Source organism: Pholcus phalangioides, unplaced genomic scaffold (genome assembly GCF_987345545.1).
Source record: "Pholcus phalangioides strain wild (caught in Gottingen) unplaced genomic scaffold, Ppha-v1.0 ptg000005l_1, whole genome shotgun sequence".
Lineage (NCBI taxonomy): Eukaryota > Metazoa > Arthropoda > Arachnida > Araneae > Pholcidae > Pholcus > Pholcus phalangioides.
In genome coordinates this window covers 11528981-11547040 of record NW_028301598.1, presented here as the reverse complement: position 1 = coordinate 11547040, position 18060 = coordinate 11528981, and the positions used below count along the sequence as shown (strand labels likewise).

Genomic DNA, 18060 nt, shown 5'->3' with positions numbered 1-18060 from the left:
AGTGGCCCCCAGTGGACGACCAGTTTAAGAGTTAACATAAGTTTGCTCTTCTGATGTTGGGCATGAACGATGCTCGCGACCTGATTATGGTCGAAGAATCGAGTGTGCGACAAACGAGGAATGCAGTGATCATTATAGCCCGTATCAAGTTGAAACAATGAAGAATCGGGAAACAGAAAGAAATTATAAGCCATCTATTATTGGTCATTTTCTACCACCGAGATGACATGCATTGAAGTCATTTATGGACATATCTCTGGACGAGGTTTTACAGGATAAAAACAACAAGGGAGTAAAGAAAACGGGTAATGGTAACGAATCGGAAAATTATGCAACGTCCGCTGAACAGACTCATTGGACGACTTTAAATATTCAGTAGATGGCCACGGGTGGCCTCTTGGCCTAAGAGCGAGACAATCTGCATAAACTCGCCTTATACATAAATAAAATCGAACGGACTGGAGAAGCCTTCGAGCCAGTTAAAAGGTTGGTGACCTCCGAGTCACCAGGAATGACTTGGACGGAAGATCCGTCGGTGTGTCCTCATCATATCACAACATGATTTGCCACTTCCTCATCGTTTTTAGATGTGGAAAAATACAAAAGACCCTAGACAATATCATTATCAAATCGATGAACTGAACAATCGCAAATAACGCCTTACGGAAGACAAGTACGAAACACCCGTTACGAGGAACGTTACATAAAGGCAACACAATCGAAAACACAATCATTTCCCCCCCCCCCCCACCAATCATCTTTAAAAAGCAATTGGAATGCTCCATTGTGTGACGCCGGCAAAAAAAATGACTTATCATTATCATCATTATATTCGGCCACGTTCTCTAACACGGAGTCGCTCTTTCGAGTCACAACAATGACGTGTCTTATTTAGGAAGATGGCCGGTCTCTGCGCGCGTACACACACGCAGCCAATTCAATTATACATCTTGGTCTGCGACGTTCAATTAAATTCGAAACTTCGGAAACGAAACAAGAAAATGGCGGTTCGTTCTGATCACGTGACTGACCTCCTGGTAGTAAATAAGAGAACGGAATCAAACAATGGCAACAACCGTGGAGATGAATCGAAAAACACAGAGCTTGAAACGAAAGAATGTTTTCCGTGTTTGCCATTTCTCTTTTCTTGTAGGTAATTTATCGTTTTGTTAACCCCTTATGAAATCGCGATTCTATAAACACAAGAAGAAACTACAGGTGAGTCCATACTGCACATACTTGGCTTTGTACTCGCGTGACTGGCTGAGTTCGCGAAGAATCGTAGCGAAATGACATGCGAAGAGCACCTGATGAGATGGTGGCTCGTGATGCTCCGAATGTTGTCGGTAAATCAAAGAAGCCTTGAAAAATCCCCGATACTCACATCGAGGGTGGGAAAACCACTTTTCTATTGAAAGTGACGGTCTGATCGTTATAAACAACGGCATAGAAGACAGACATTGTCGATAACACTGACGTCACACTGCGCATTAATGGTGGATGATGAGTTGGCCTGGATTCATCCAGTGACTATAAGATCACACATGTTTTGTGAATTTTCTGATCAGTCGGCTACTTTCGAATGCAGCACATTCCAATTCTTTCCTGTAATGCTGCACTGTGCGGTCGTGTGGGCATCGTCATGGCACGGACAGCGTCATCTAGTGGTGGATGCTGTTGCCAGAGGAGACAGCTATTGGCTGTACCAATAATACCAACGTCACAGCGCGCATTAATGGCGGATGATGAGTCGGCCTAGATTTGGCTATAACCTGATAAGGGGGGGGGGGGGGTTGAGGGATTTTCAAATTCCTTCTTGGCCTCTGTTGTTTGAAATATTTTACATAATAATTCTACCGGATGCTTTTAAGTTTTTATACATGTTTAAATGAGTAAAATAAGTGACTATTTTTTTCAAAACTCTTTTGTACTCGTCCCCTTGTAACCTTTTCTTTGTTTGTTCACACCTGCTAATGATGGATGTCCTAGTGGCCCGTCATTAAAAGTAAAACGGCATTTTGTTCAGAGTTTAACCCCTTCACGTACAAGCCTTTGACAACAAATTTGGATGATCTCCACTTCACGAATTGGCAATACATCTGGTAATTTTGTCCTAACCTAACCACAGATTAGAGAAAGGAACACCCGGGAAAAAAAAAATAAAAGAAAAGGAAGAAAAAAATAAATAGAAAAGGGAAAACAGTGAGTAGATAAGCGTATACAGAAGATTTCTCTTTTCACCCTCACCCCCACCTGTCCACTCTTACATGTATATACTGCAGTAGAAAGGTTCATTATATGTGGGGGGAATCGCCATCAGGAGTATAGAAAAAACGGGAAGGGAAAAAAGCAACTTCGGTTCATAGGGTTGCAACTAAACTTCATGATGACGAGGAAAGAAAACACAGAAATGGATTGAATTTATTCCACAAGCGTTTGAACGAAATATTTCGTCCGTGATCGTAAAAGGGTTAATGATTTCTGCTTTGCCGCTTAAAGTTGTTAAAAGCTAGATATTCGCGGTCGGAAGTGATATACACTATTGCTTAATTGTTCTTCCACCCTTATGAGTAACAGCGTAATATATGTTGGAGGCCATTCAAGTGTTACGTAAGCAGATTTTCAGCCATTTTCGACCACCTTCCCCCCCCCCTTCCTTGTCAGCAAAATTTCATCAACAGCTTAGAATATTTCATGTCTTCAAAAAGGGGTGGTTGATGACGTAAACAACCTTCAAACTTTCCCCCCCCCCTTGTCATCAAAAGTCAGCAAATCCGAAACCCCTCCCCGATGCTGACTTAATACTTGAATGACCCCTTATAGCTAATCCGAGATGATCATCATGAAGCCAGATACAAGTTTAGGTGTTTTGATCGGGAGTGTAAGAGAGCTGTGATCAGCCATTGCATAATTTAATCTTATCGGAATATTTAAAATGATAAAATGACGAGTTTGATTGAGGAAGCTTCAATCAACCTCGAACTAAACCGATCAACGCGACGTTGAAAATTAACGACGCATTGAAAGGGAGAACAACAAGGATGTAAACTAATAAGCGCCATCCGTTGGTAATTTGATTAACCAATTGCACGTAGATCGAGAGCATTTTAGCACTTTGTTTAAATGATTGGGTGATTAGAATTCGGGCATGAATATATTCAAAAAATCGCTCCCTCTCTTCCATCACAAGCTTCACTTTCCGATAATGCTTGAAACTGTGAAACCGATTAATCGATTCTTCAATACAGCATCCATACGTGATAAATACCACGATAGTATGGATATGTCCAATATCACATCGTTTTATAAAGAAACTTCCCGGGTTAAATGTTTTTGCAGTACTAACAGCTGTGGTGCCATATATTGAACATAAATGACAGTTCGCATAGTATTAAATGCCGTCTAAGTCTCACAATATTTTCGCGATAAGTTAGTCATTTCTCTACGGATCGCCATTTATTTCTCTCATGTATGAGGGCGAAACGAATATCGCGAATGCCCACTCGCAAATTACTCGTAATACGGATCGGCGGAAATGGAAGAAATAGCGGACCAGCAAAAAATACACAAGTAGGAGAAATAATTTGCGGAAATATAAACCAAACAGATATGATATCCGGTACGGTCCGCGTTTTTTCCATATACTGGGAGCATGGAAGTAGCAAAGCTTTGTAAAAAAAGTAAACATGTCTGAAACGTACTGTCATCACAGTTAGTTATATAACTAAAGTTAAAATTCCAAGTCATATTATTGAATCTTATGGGCCATTTTTGCCCACTTCGGGAATTTGGCCAGCTCTCACAAACTTTTAAAGTAGACTATCGTTCAATTCGAGGCCCAGTTTCGTACATATGCAAAATTTGGCCACAAAGAGCAACTCGAGTCTCGCCATAGAGAGCAACAGCCCTACAAACAGTACAGATATTCAGTCACTACACATCACTCACTTCACTTCTGAGATATAGATGGCAGCACTGAAAAATCATACTACTCAGACTGTTAGGTACACACACTTACACTTCCGGCACAACTCACTATGTAGTAAATTGCCTATGGCGATAGACCTGAATTGTGCTCGGTTTGAAAAAAAAAATAATGCAAAATTTGGCAACGATCGGTCCAAAATCGCATATGTACATAAGAACATACACGCAGAAAACCAATTTTAAATATACGCGGTATATAGACTAAATTTTATTTTTAAAAATCTAAAATTATTGCATTTATTGTTATTTATTATTTAGTGTTTTCCAAAGTGCGATATACCGGAGGGGAGCGTGGAAAGTTAGCAACACAATATAGAAGGATACTATGGGATCACTCGAGAAGGGAGTTATGAGAAAAACAATTCTGAGCAGGGAGGTATTGAATCAAAATGTTCGGGAAACTAAGGGCTACATGAAATTGGGCGAAATGTTTAGCTTCTAAATACCAGTAAATAATGAAAGAAAACAGACAATGCTTTCAGATAATGATTTTAAAAAAAATGGTTGCTTTTTTGACGTCGTAAAGAGTTTGCTGAAAAATCATTCATAAGACTCTCCAAAACAATATGAAAAAAGTGGCACAACATCCTCAAGAAGTCGTGAGAAAAAAAACTCTCCAAATGACCCAGAAAACCATTTTTTTCCCCTTACCGTTGAAGGCTGGTGTGCGTACGAATTTCTTTCTCAAATAATAATTGGCGTGTGGGCAAAAAAAAAAGGTGTCTGGTCCACAGGTATCGGAACCAACGAAACAGACATTGGAGGAGGAAGATACGATTCATAATTGAGTCACCCTCTGGTACGCGGTTTGCTTACAGAATAGATATCAGATCATCTCTATGTGTGTGTTTGTGTTGAGAGAGTGACCGAAATCCTGTCGGTCATTTTTCTCACAAACGGATGGAAACGTAACTGTCCACTTTAGCTGTTTTTCCTCTCTTCGATATGCTTGCTTGACCATAAGCCTTTTACAGATGAATGTCTCTTTCAGTGTATCATCACAATATCTTGAAGTAAACAACTTCCGGAATCGTTGATCGATGTTTTACAACCACGGAGAACAAATACGCCAATTTTTTCGAAAGAGAAACGTCTTCAAGTTCCTGAGATGGATGGACATCATCGCCATTCAGGTGTTTATAATTGATAAGAATCGTTAAAGGATTCAGGAAGATCACTCATTTGCAGTTTTTTTTTTTTTTTGTTATTCTCCTCAACGTGACACGAGAGAGTATATTCTAATCAGTTCAGCCATCATGATTCTTAATCGGATTAAAACATGTTCCTTCAAATGAAAAATAATTGATGTCACGTGTCATCCCTTTCACGCACAACCGAAAAATTTCGCCGATCGATGATGCGATTTCTATAACAATGGTCACCACACTACTTACTACGGTAGCAATACATACCCTTGGCCAGGGGTCGTCAACGCATGGCCCGCGGGCTACATTTGGCCCTTGGAGATTTTTTTCGTGAACCTCCGATCATTTTCAGAAAATGGTTGATGTGATTGAAAAGCGATTAATCCTAGCATTAAAGATAGGAATTTCGGTATTTAATGAGAAATAATTCCAGAATCGATGAAAATTCAAAACTACTGAAATAAGTAATATTTGAAACATAACTTCAAAATAAGTAAAAAAAATTACAAATCAGTAAGAAATAATTTCGTAATTTCTGATAGAAATTATCTTTCACAATCAACCAAAGAGTAATTGCATAACTATTGAAAGGAAATGATTTCAAGATTATTGAAAAGAAAAATAATTTCAAAATAACTGGAATAATTAAATTTTGGAGAAAAGAATTATACGATCGAATTCAGAATGCGATTAAAACAAAAAAATAAATAAAACACCTTCCATAACGAACAATTTACTCGAAATTGGTATAGATTACCCAAACTTAAGAATACGGTAATAAACCGTATTCCCAATATATAACAGGGGCTCGCGAGAAGTAGAAATATCGCATTTCTGGCCCGCAGACTGAAAAAGTTGTGCATCCCCGCTATAGATGCTTTTGTCAGATAGGACATAAGTGTTGACAGACTTCAGTGACTGAATTGCGAAATTCATATTATTCAGAAATCTACACTTTTCGTTGCAAAAATATAATCGACAAAAATTTAATTCGATCGAAATCGAATTAATCAAATGTTAAAACAGACGTCCAATCGACAGTTGTCTTCTCATTGTAGAGTAAAGGGTAAGACTTATTCAATGAAAGGAACATTTTCCTCCTCTGGAGAATTCGAAACTTAATCATTTAGAATTTAGGACAAGGGCGTGGCTAAGGAATTGCTCCTTTTTACAGCCAATTCCGTGCTTTAATGAACACCGAAAGGCCGATGATTGGAAATGAGGGAGAAACCTAACGATTGGACGAACGAATACGAGCAATTCAATGTTTGAGAACAACACTGAAGTTTTCCAAAATTTATGGACGCTTATCACTGTTGATGCATAGTAGAAATCAATCGATATAATGAGGAAAAATCAATGTTAATATCCATCAAGAAATCGAGGTGGGCTATATTCTAGTCACCTTTCCGACAAAGGCAGTCATTAACTGCGGCCATTATAACGCAGAAAGACTTTCAAAAGCCCCGTCAACGCCATCAAGTTTCCAGTCACAGAAAGTGTCTGTGCGGCTCACTCATATCATCGTGGATTTATATCGAAAATCGATCAATCTCTGTCCAAGCGATATGTACTCGCTTGCTTTCTCTGCTCGTTCCTAGAAGCAGTTCGAATATCGTAATGGTCGATGAGATTTCGGTAGTCTTTTTCTCTGGAGGAGTTCAAAAAAGGAGTACGATTCCCAACTGTCAACACTGGAGAACATCTGAAACTATGTCAATCAATAACGTTTGTTTTTCGACCTCATTATGGTAAAATGTCTGCAACAAATAACAGTGTAAAGGTCTTTACTAAAGTTATTTTAGAACAGAACAATCTGATTGATCGCGTTAAATCAATAGATTTTCATTTTTGTCATTTCAAATCGGTGTAGAGTAAAAACTCAGTTTGGAATAACCCTTCTATAACAGACAGTCAAATCGGTGTTGCTTTCAAGCAACTTCAGGATGCAGTATTAAGCCTACTAAAAACGGGTAAAAATACTTGAAAATCAGAGTATATTTCGCCTTAATTAGGAATGTAGTTTATGTTTTATAACGGACAAAATACTCGAAGTGTAAAGTGTCCTAATTTCGGAATGCGATAAGGAACCTTCTACGACAGACAATTTACTCGAAATGAGAATGCGCTAAAAAAAAGAGCTTCTTCAACGGACAATTCACTGAAAATCAGAATGCGGTAGAAAACCTTCTATAATGAATAATTCCCTTGAAAGCATTTTCTGTAAATAGCAATTCACTCTAAATCAGAATGTGGTAGAAAAGGCTTCTTTAACGGGGACAATCCACTTTAAATCAGAATGCAATAAAAGGGAACCCTTTAAATATAACGGACAGTTCACTCTAAATCGGTGCAGATTACCCTAAGTTTAGAATGCAGTAAAAAACATTCTACAACGGACAATTCACTCGAAATCAGAATGCGGTAAAAAAAAACCTTCTATCGGACAGTTCACTCGAAATGTGTGTTTATTACCCTAACTTGGGAATGTGGTAATACACCTTCTGCAGCGGACAAATCACTCGAAATCAGTAGATCCTCCTGTATACGGAATGCAGTGATAAACCTTATAGTATACTGAACAATTCACTCAGAGTCGTTGTGGACTAGCCTAGCCCCGGAATGCGCGGTATAAAAACTTTTTATAACAATTCGCTCTATATTCTCATACTCAATAATAAACCTTGTATAACGAATGTCACATAAAATCGCTATAGATTGCTCCGACTCAGAGCACGGTCATAAACCTTATGTATCGGACAATTCACTCAAGATCGGTGTAAATTACACCAACCTCAGAATGCAGTCGCAAACCCTGGTTCCCAACTTCGAGGCGCGAATGCGAGCCTATCTTCCCGTTAAAAAAACTCGCCGCAGAGAGCAACAGGCCTACAACGATATACTATTCAATCATTACACTTCATGCATAGGTAGAAAAATTTATGCTAGATGGCAGCACTACACATAAACATTACACAGCAACAAACTTCAAGGAAGGTTAACTACACGTACACACACATTCTAACAACGTGTAGTTAACCTTCCTTGAAGTTTGTTGCTGTGTAATGTTTATGTGTAGTGCTGCCATCTGGCATAAATTTTTCTACCTAGGCATGAAGTGTGATGATTGAATAGTATAACTTACCAATTCGTTACAAGTTCCGCAGAGGAATATGGACGAGGTGCATTTCTGGTTTAGTAGTAGTAACAACCTTTCTATAACGGACAATTCACTCGAAATCGGTTTAGATTTCGCATTACTTGGGAACAACGTAATAAGTCTTTTACAAGGCAAGAGTGCACACTGGGGCGATGCAGCATGCAACTCGACGCGGATTGTTTAAAAAACCTGAAAAACAGACTTTCAACCAATCCGTGTCGAGTTAAAGGCTGCACGCCTATGTGGAATGCACCTAACAGACAAGGCCACATCAAATCGGTGTAAATTTCACCTAACATAGGAATGCAATGAGAAACCTATCTCATGGTGACTGTTGACTGCCATTGTCCAACCGTGGAATTGCGTTACAACAGCTCAATACGACATGAAAAATCCATCTCTTCCGTTTTGGACACAATTTCCGTCAAATCACGCACTAACTAAATCGTTCAGTTTTTGTGATTTAACGTAGACACTTCAGTCTATATTGCACCAAAAAAAACAACAACAATAGAGCGGCTAATGTCTTCGCATGTTTGGTGTGGCAAGGGTCAAGAAATGTAAACATATTTGACATCTAGTCCTTCACGATTCTGACCTCACGCGAACTGCAATCAGCGCAAATTCGTGTCGTATAAGCTTTCAAGACATCCATCAAATCCAGTTCAGGAAAAGGACCGAATAGCCTTTTCTTTCAAAGATTTTTTTCAGGAACTGTACAATCATCATACGGATCAGACTTTTTATTCAGGTAATTCCCCCCCCCTCCCCCTAGAAAATAGCTTCCCCTCATTTGAAAACAATCGCCGAAGTAAATCGCGGACATGGCTCTATCAAGAGCCAAACTCAGTGACTTTATTCATAAAATTCGCGGACATTAAACATGCCGCCAAGTTCGTGACATTCGGGTTTAAGACGGAAAGAATGGGACCGAGTAAAATATTGCTTTTCACTCTGGCGTGTGTATATAGTGTATATATATATATACATCCTGAAATTTCTCTCTCTTTCTCTATGGGCAGAAAACCGTGAAAACAATACAATTTTAGTGTCTTGGATATGGCTTAAATCAATAATTCTCCGCGGAAACACACACACATGCAAAAAAAAAAAACATATTAAAATCTCTTTGACGCAGTTTTGACAAATGCATAGAAAGATAATATATAATCGTAAAAAAGCATATCTTTCTGTAGCCTACATGAAAAAATTCAGCCTTGAGACAGACATTGGCGAGTCTTAAAGTGAAAAAAAAAAGCCATATAAAAGAACGTGGGAAGGAAACAACTCTCCGCAGCGTAGATACAATAATTGCCTAGCTCTCTTATAGATTGTAGAAGAAGAATAAAGCCAATCAATGAGTTGCATTGGACAACACACGCAATGCTAATGGTCTCTTTTCATTCACTGATCGCAATCGTATCGCTGCGAACACAATACCAGGCATTACACGGCGGAATTCACGCTGGTATTTTTGTGTGTTTTGCGCAATCGAAAATGGGAAGGTCCTTTAGATTCGTTTTCTTAAGTCGAAACCTTTATGAACGTTTCATGGGGTTGAAAAAGAATGCGTCTGATATAACGGAACAAACTCGTATGAATGTTATACATTAGGATTAGGGGGTGCACAACCTTTAAAGTTGGCCAGAAACTATATATAGCGTGACCATACGATCCGTATTTTACGAGGTATTCCCGTAATTTTAGCCGTCCAAATATTTTTTTATATAAAATGTCCCGTTTTTCCCCTACTTTCGCAACGCTTACTTGAATTTTTGAAATCAAGATTTTCATGACTTCATGATTGCACTTCATAAATTATATTGCGATATTATGACTATTTATAATCAGTTATAGTCATATAAATCTATTCCTCTGACATATTTGTCAATTGTCTTTTTTTTTCCTGAGTTACTTTTAACTCATTGCGACTTGCAACCCTTTATTTCTCACCATTGGCAATTTTTCGGTAATTTTACCCTTTCGGCACCTTTATAATTTGCCTTTTACAATTTTTTTGGCGGTAATTTGCATTTTACTTGCCTTCAATTCTTTGTTTTTTGGTTGTAGTCGCTCTTCGACAATTTTTAAATTGTAATTAGTAACTTCACCCGCCTTTGACAATTAGCTTCAATTCACAACTTGCTTTCGACAATTTTTTTTTTTTGGCTGTAATTGGCGATATCACGTAAGGATCACCCGTATTTCTATGAAGGAAGTATGATCAGCTTTCGCGTCACATTGTATGATACATGTATTTTTCTGCCGGAACACCTATAGCGGGCCGGGTGACATCTATTGGCGGGCCTCATTTGGTCTGAGGTTGTGCATATCTATTCTACATTGTTCCACAGGCCTGCATGAAAACCTGCCAGCACATGTCCTAATTTGCATCGAAGCTAGCTAGCACCACCTATAGAAGGTGGCCTCCGCACGAAGCTCATGCTCACTGAAGGCCATCTCACCTATAGCCATTGGATATAGTAGGCCGACCCCCCCCCCTCCCCGCATGCACCATCTTCACCCTTTTTTATAGTATATCCAATGGCTATAGGCGAGATGGCCTTTCTTCAGTGACGCCAGAAGTTTCGAGCGGAGTTTTTCTATAAGTGGTGTTGAGCTAACTTCAGCAGGAGCTACCGGACTACAATGCCATGGTATAGATAAAATTGCTCATTGCATTCCTTAATTGGAGCTAACCAGAGGAGAACTTATGGGCTGTACGAATTTCACCACTCGCCCTTCAATTCCCTAAATTAGCTGCCCTGAGCTATATCCCTCTTTGCCCCTCCATGTAAATATGCTAACTTGAATCAGTTTAATCCAACGTTTCTCAGTCTATGGTCCGCAGGCAGACTTCATTGAAAATTTAATTCTCAATTAAATGCAACAAATGGTAACGATATTAGCAAAGGGTCGCATAACAAATTAAACCCACATTCTGTAAATTAGTGGCTCCTGTATTCATGTACCGAACACCTATGGTTCAATAGATCTTGTTCCGAATTCCGGTGTAGGTAAAGGAGGCGGACTCATCGACAGTAATAAAAACCAGTTTTCTGTTCAAAAAGTGACGGCTAATCATTTTTAAAAAAATGGCGTAGAGAACAGCTATTGGCTGTAGTGATAATACTTACGACACGAATGTCGAAAAATGATGAGTCGGCCTGAGTTTCCAGTACCTACAGGTGTAGGTGATGTCCTTCGAGCAGCCTTACGTCATTTAGCTTCCTCACAGATTAGTTCATATTAGGGCCCTTGACGCCCAGGCTGACTTATCTGCCATCTCTGTGCAAAGTTTGACGTCAGTATTGTAACTATAGACAATCGCTGTTCCCTATCCTGCTTTTTTTAACGATTAGATGTCACTTCGAACAAAAAAAATGGTTTTGTCGCTCCAAGATGGAAGACGATAAGTCCCACCCGGTACATGCCTTAGTTAAGGCAACAAAAGCTCAAAGCCAATCATTTCGGGTTTGATTGAGGTATATGCATTGCCTCCACAAGGATAGAGCTGATAGGGTTCCACTCCGGAGGGAGGGGAAATCCTAAAAATTTGTTTTCCCACATTATTAATTCGCTATACGAGGGCCGGTGAAAAATGTGGCCAGGGGCTCTGTTGCAGGATGTGGGAGCGTGTGCATCAGATATATGTCAAGGTTGCAGCAGGATATTACGTGCACTCACTACAAAAAGGGGCTCTGTTAATTTTTGGATCTAGGATGTCCGGCGAGTGCTCAGGGACTGACAATAGGATGGGCCAACGACTAAAAACTAGTCCGGACAGATTATTTTAAGCATAAATATTCTCAGAATCAGGCTCGTCATTTAGGGGGGCCGGGGCCACCTGGCTTTTGAAAATACACTAAAAATGGTATATATATATATATATATATATATATATATATATATATATATATATATATATATATACATTGAGTACATGTGCTTTGCCCCCTTCCCCCCCCCCCGCTGGAAAAAGTTGAAATGACTGTCCTGCTCAGAATACACATTCTACGCAGAATCACCTTAATGATAGAATTCGTTTTGAAGATCGCAATCTATGGATTATTCTGGACTTTCCACCATACATATGTACTAGAAATTTGATAATGATAATTCCCAAAAATATGTTCTTTTTATACAGTGTTGTTACTCATGATGGATTGTACCCCTTTGGCCCATAGACACCACGCAAGAGAAGACATAAAAAGGGGCCATCAATCAACTCGTAGTAATTTTCGACTGAAGAAATATCCACGCTCTGAACAGTGACCGACTGCCCCGTGGATTTGATTAAAGACCTCTCGCACTGCAATGGATTCTCGGTTCGAATCAATCATTTCCCCTACACAAGCTCTGCTTGGATACACACGCGTACACAAAATGAACGGCTATACGCCACTTTCCGAGACGGATATAATATCCGTGAGGAATTTCATATCCCCGGGAAATATCAATATTGAAGCTTATTTATGGCAAGATTCTGTATAAGGGAGATTGTCTATCTTTCGTTGAATTCTTAGGAACCCGGATATTGATCCGTATCGTTTTTCTGTCCCCCGTTTGATCATTCTAGGTAAAAATTAAGATCTCTCAGCTGAATGGTGATTGCTATTTGAGGCTAGGTGTTTTGGTGGACGGACTGAAGATCTAAAATTTGCAGTGTGCTCAGAAGATCCTGAGTATGTCTTTTTAATGCCTGGTAACGTATGGGCAAGGCAGGAGAGCCCTTCGTGTATGAGAGAGAGAGAGGGCTGTATAAGATTCCACTGCAATTGACACTAACAGTGACAAGCTCGTACGCATTTACAAGCCCAATTCATTTTACCAAGTGGTTTGTGATTCTGGAGAGGAGATGGACCATCCCATTTTCACATCACCTTCACAGCCGTGAAATCAAGGTTGTTTTTTTTTTCTTCAATTTCTGGAATATCCACTTACGAGAAGTTTCGGTGATTTTATTTCTGAAATATCCACTTAAGAGAGGTTTCTATATTTTTTTGTTTTTGTTTCTGGAGTGTCTATAAAACCCTTACAGCAGCCATCCCGAGATATCTCGTCAAACTTTATTTCGGTCAACCCGAAATATCTCGCGTTCTCAACACGCTTTTATTTCCAATGTGGCGTTTATAATGCGGATCAGGAAAATTTTAAAAACCGCTTAAAGTAAAGTGATTCTTTTTAATTAACCGCTTAAAGGGTTAAGAAAGATTTCGGTGCTTTTTTTCTGTTTCTAGAATATTCATTTAAGAGAGGTTTCTGTGATTTTTTTTTTTTTTTTTTTTTTTTTTGTTTGTTTCTGGAGAGCATCCGCTTCCGAGAGGTTTTTTTGTTTCTGGAAAATCCGCTAACGAGAGATTTCGATCTATTGTTTCTGAGACCATCCCACTCACGAGAGATTATATTTTCGTCTATGAATGCCCAATAAAGTGTCGAGGTTTTTTTCTTAAGAAACGTCGCCTCTAAATTGATTTCGATGCATAATTTCGCATCGTTCAACACTCGCGCTCGCAAAAAGCTTTCAATAAATTTACTTGCCAAAGAGAAGTTCTTTTAATGTTTCTGTTGTGCAAATGAGGGCATTCCATTCAAAATAAGCCATAGGTGCATTCGGTTTTGTTTTTTTTTTTAAATTTCCACTCTAAGGAGGTTTCAGTATATTGATGAATTGCCACTCACGAATATATTGCAATAAACTTTGTTTCTTTGCTTCAAATCGAGCTAGAAAGAGAAACTTTAGAGTGCGATATATTCGTGAGTGGCTATATTCAGCAATCATCAATACGGTCAATTCGCGATAACTCGAACTTCTGTTTTAGTCGAAGTTTCACTCAGCTCCAGAACATTTTCCGTATTTCAGTGTTAAAATTTTTCCTTAACTCGAAATTTTTGGGAATAAGAGAAATTTAAAAACAGCATTTAGCAGGTAGCATTTAGCAAATAGAATTTAGCATTTATATAGCAATAGAATTGAACATTTAGTAATGGAATTTAGCAATGCAGTTCAGCATTTAGCAATAGAATATAGAATTAAACAAACAGAAATCAGCATTTAACAATATAAATCCGCATTTAACAACAGAATTCAGCATTTAGCAGTAGAGTTTAACAATTAGTAGCAAAATTCAGCATTTAACAGAATTCAGCATTTAGCAATGGAAATCCGTATTTAATAACAGAATTTAGCATTTAGCAATAAAATTTAACGGATTCATTTGTCTGCTGGCAAAATGTGAATGACTTTCTCACGAAAGAAGAAATAGGCAGTCAAATATCACTGCATTTTTTAACAGAAAATAATCTTCCGTACACTTTATTTGTACTTCGTTTTATTTATAGGGGTATCACGCATGCGTCCATTTCCATAATACAATACGTACGTAAGTTTATTTCTAAATATTTTCATTCAATAATTAAATACGATTAAAATACAGTAACTTGTCTTCGAATTTCTTCATCTGCAGTAGCATTTGTGACATGTTTTACTAATACTACGATGTGCTGTTATTTTAAAGAATTTTTCTTTCTTCCACTCGGAAATCGGAATTGCGATAACTCGGTGTTTTTCGTCGGCTGCTGCTGTACATTCGATTCATCGAGATTTGACTGTACATCACTCGCGATTATGTTGCACTAAACTTTGTTTCTGGAATTTCAAGAGAGATTCCTATGTTTGTTGATGATGAATGTCTTCTGATTGTTTCTGAAAAACCCGCGCGAAAAAGGTTTCGGTTTGTTCGCGATTGTTAAATGTCCATCGAAAAATCGCGATAAATACGTTTCTTACTAGAACGTGTGTGAATTTCTTACTGTACGTGACAGGTTTCAATTTTTTTGAGCAACATCCATTTCAGAGATATTTCGCAATCAATACGGTTTTTGTTTTCTGGATGGTCCGCTCACGAGATAGAAAAAAATTTCCGAAAAATATTTTACGGGGAATATACAGACATAATTATACACAATATTAATGAGAGATTTCCATTATGTTTATCTAAGTGTATACCAAACTTTGCCTCGACTTTTTTTTGTGTCCGAAAATATATTTTTTACCTCAACTAGGTTCTCTTATACGCTATAACAAAGAAAGAGATGGTATCAATCTTTTACCAATTTAAATCTTTGTATTTGCCATTTCCACTGTTAATAGGGTCGAAGAAACTACGTTTATGTCTATGGAATGTACATTTTGAAAGGTATTCAAAAATTAGTTCCTAAAAGACCCACTCAAAAGAGATTCCGATGATAACTTCCGAGAGTTCCACGAAATGGATCCACTAAAAATAGACTCCAACAAATTTTGTTTTTTGGAATATCCTTTCTAGAAATGTTCCGACGGTCCTCAATAAATTTTGCTTTTAAAATATCTCCTCTAGATGTTCCGACGGTTATAAATGAATTCGATTTCATCCGTTCTAGAGAGGTTCCGACTGTTTCAATAGATTTTGTCTCTGGAAGGTCCATTATAGAGAGGTTCCGACTGTTCTTGAAAAAATTTTGTTTCTGGAATATTAACTCTAGAGATGTTGCGACGGTTCGCAATACATTTTGTTTCTGGAATATATACTATAAAGAGGATCCGATTATTTTCGATAAATTTTGTTTCTATAATATCCGCTACAGAGAAGTTCCAAGGTCCTCAACAAATATTGTGTCTGGAATATCCGTTCCAGAGATGTTCCGAAAGATCAATAGGTATTATCTCTGGAATGTCCATTCTAAAGAGGTTCCGACGGTTCTTAAATATTTTGTTTCTGGAATATTTAGTCTAGCGATGCTCTATGACGGTTCTCAATACATTTTGCTTCTAGAATCTAGAGAGGATCCGATTGTTTTCAATAAATTTTGTTTCTAGAGTATCCCCCTTGTGGAGAGGATTCTTTTCTGGAATACCCCTTCTAAAGAGGTTTCGATGGTTTGTAACGAATTTAGTTTCTGGAGTATTTACTTTAGAAAAGTTCCGAGATCCTCAACAAATATTGTTTCTGGGATATCCGCTCTACAGAGGTAACGAAGGTTTTCAATAGATTTTCATTTCTGGAGTGCTTATTCCAGAAAGGTTCCGACGGTTCGTAAGAAATTTCGGATCTGTTATGTTACAATTAATCCTGTTATGACGAACTCCAAGAGACCAAAGAAATCCCTTAATTATAACGAAATTTCGTTATAAAGGAATTCCAGGTTTTAGTATTGTGCCTATGTAAGCTTATCTGGAGAGAATAGAAAAGTGTTCGCTATAACGGTATTCGAGTATCCCTTCCAGAGCGGATCCGACTGTTTTCTGGAATATCCATCCCCCTCTAGGGTGGTTCCGACATTCCTCAATGGATCTAATTTTTGTAATATCCACGCTAGAGAGGTTCAGATGGTCCACTATCAGTAGCGGCCCGACTTGAGGCACTGCCTTCGGCCTCGCACTCTGGAAGGGCCTCGTATATGTTGGAAATTATCTTCGCGCAACAGGAGCAAAAATGCAATTTTCGTCAATCCAAATTTTCGGGGGTCTGGATAAACAAAAATTGCAATAGGGGCGTCGCCAATTCTAGGGCTGACACTGCATACAGCAAATAAAAAAATGCATACGTTTTTTTTATAAGAACTATGCAAATCCGGATCACGGTGCATGAAAATCACTCACCTTTTTTTGGAGATTCGAATCAATGCTCGCGAATAATCCCTTGACACAACGTTGACAGAATTGACGAGATACGATTCGCGTGGAACATCACTGGGCAAACTGTGCGATGATAACCAAACCTCTCTCTTCTCGAGAAATCCAAAATTGTTCAAAATTAAATAAATATCCTTGACACTTTGTCACGATGAAATATCGTAAAAACTTTCGCTCACTTTAGATAACGCTTCTAAAAAAAAAGTGAAGAGCGTTTTATTTTGGTAGCGAAGCGTTTATTTTTGTTGACAAGAGAGCGAGAGACACACACACACGCGACACACTCTTACCAGCCAACATAAAACCACTTCAAGATGATGGTGAGAGAAGTCGTCTGACAAAAACACATCCAGCGACGTCCGAAAGGTGGCAGCTCTATCGCTCAGGTATCTCTCCTCTTTTCCCCCTCCCCTCTTTTCTCTTCCCCTTGAACTCGAAAAATGATCTGCAAGAAGGGATCGCCCACTGATTGCGTTCTGCAACTTTCAAAGATCCGAAATATTGTTTTAGGCACGAGTGTTTTTAACCCTTACAGCGGCAATCCCGAGATATCTCGTCGAACTTGATCTGCTTTATTTTGGTCACCCAGAAATATCCCGGGTCCTTAACACGATTTTACTTCTAACGTGGTAGTTATAATGCGGATCAGGGAAATTTTAAAACCGCTTAAAGGGGTCATTCAAGTATTACGTCAGCATCGATGGGGGGAGTTGTTTCAGATTTGCGGACTTTTGATGACAAGGGGGGGGGGGTTTGAATGATGCTTACGTCATCAACCACCCTTTATGAAGATATGAAATATTCTTAATGGCATCAGTGCGCCAAAAATGGGAAAAAACCTTTCGATAGTTATTGGGCACCTGCACTAACATTCTACCTATTGATAAGTGCCCCACAAAGCCACTTTAATGATGTCTAAATGTTTCACGGATACTTCAAGTGCTCTGGAAATGTTTCCGGGGCTCTTAAGTGCCCTTTAACTGTGCCAAGCATCACTCAAGTGATCTGTAATTATGCCACCTATAACTTAAGTAATCTGGAAATGTTCCGCTGGTAACTTGAGTGATGTAGAACCGCACTGGGGGCCGCTTAAG

General features: G+C 38.7%; 1 protein-coding gene across 1 annotated transcript in view; it reads right to left on the bottom strand.

Annotated features, from left to right (window-relative positions):
* LOC149086301 (uncharacterized) overlaps nucleotides 1-17297 on the bottom strand; it is a 122510-nt gene extending 105213 nt beyond the window's left edge. Inside the window, exon 1 of the mRNA XM_089232326.1 lies at nucleotides 16934-17297. The gene's annotated coding sequence lies outside the window, so the exon portion shown is untranslated. The remainder of the gene's footprint in view (nucleotides 1-16933) is intronic.
* Between the last annotated feature and the right edge of the window lie 763 nt (nucleotides 17298-18060).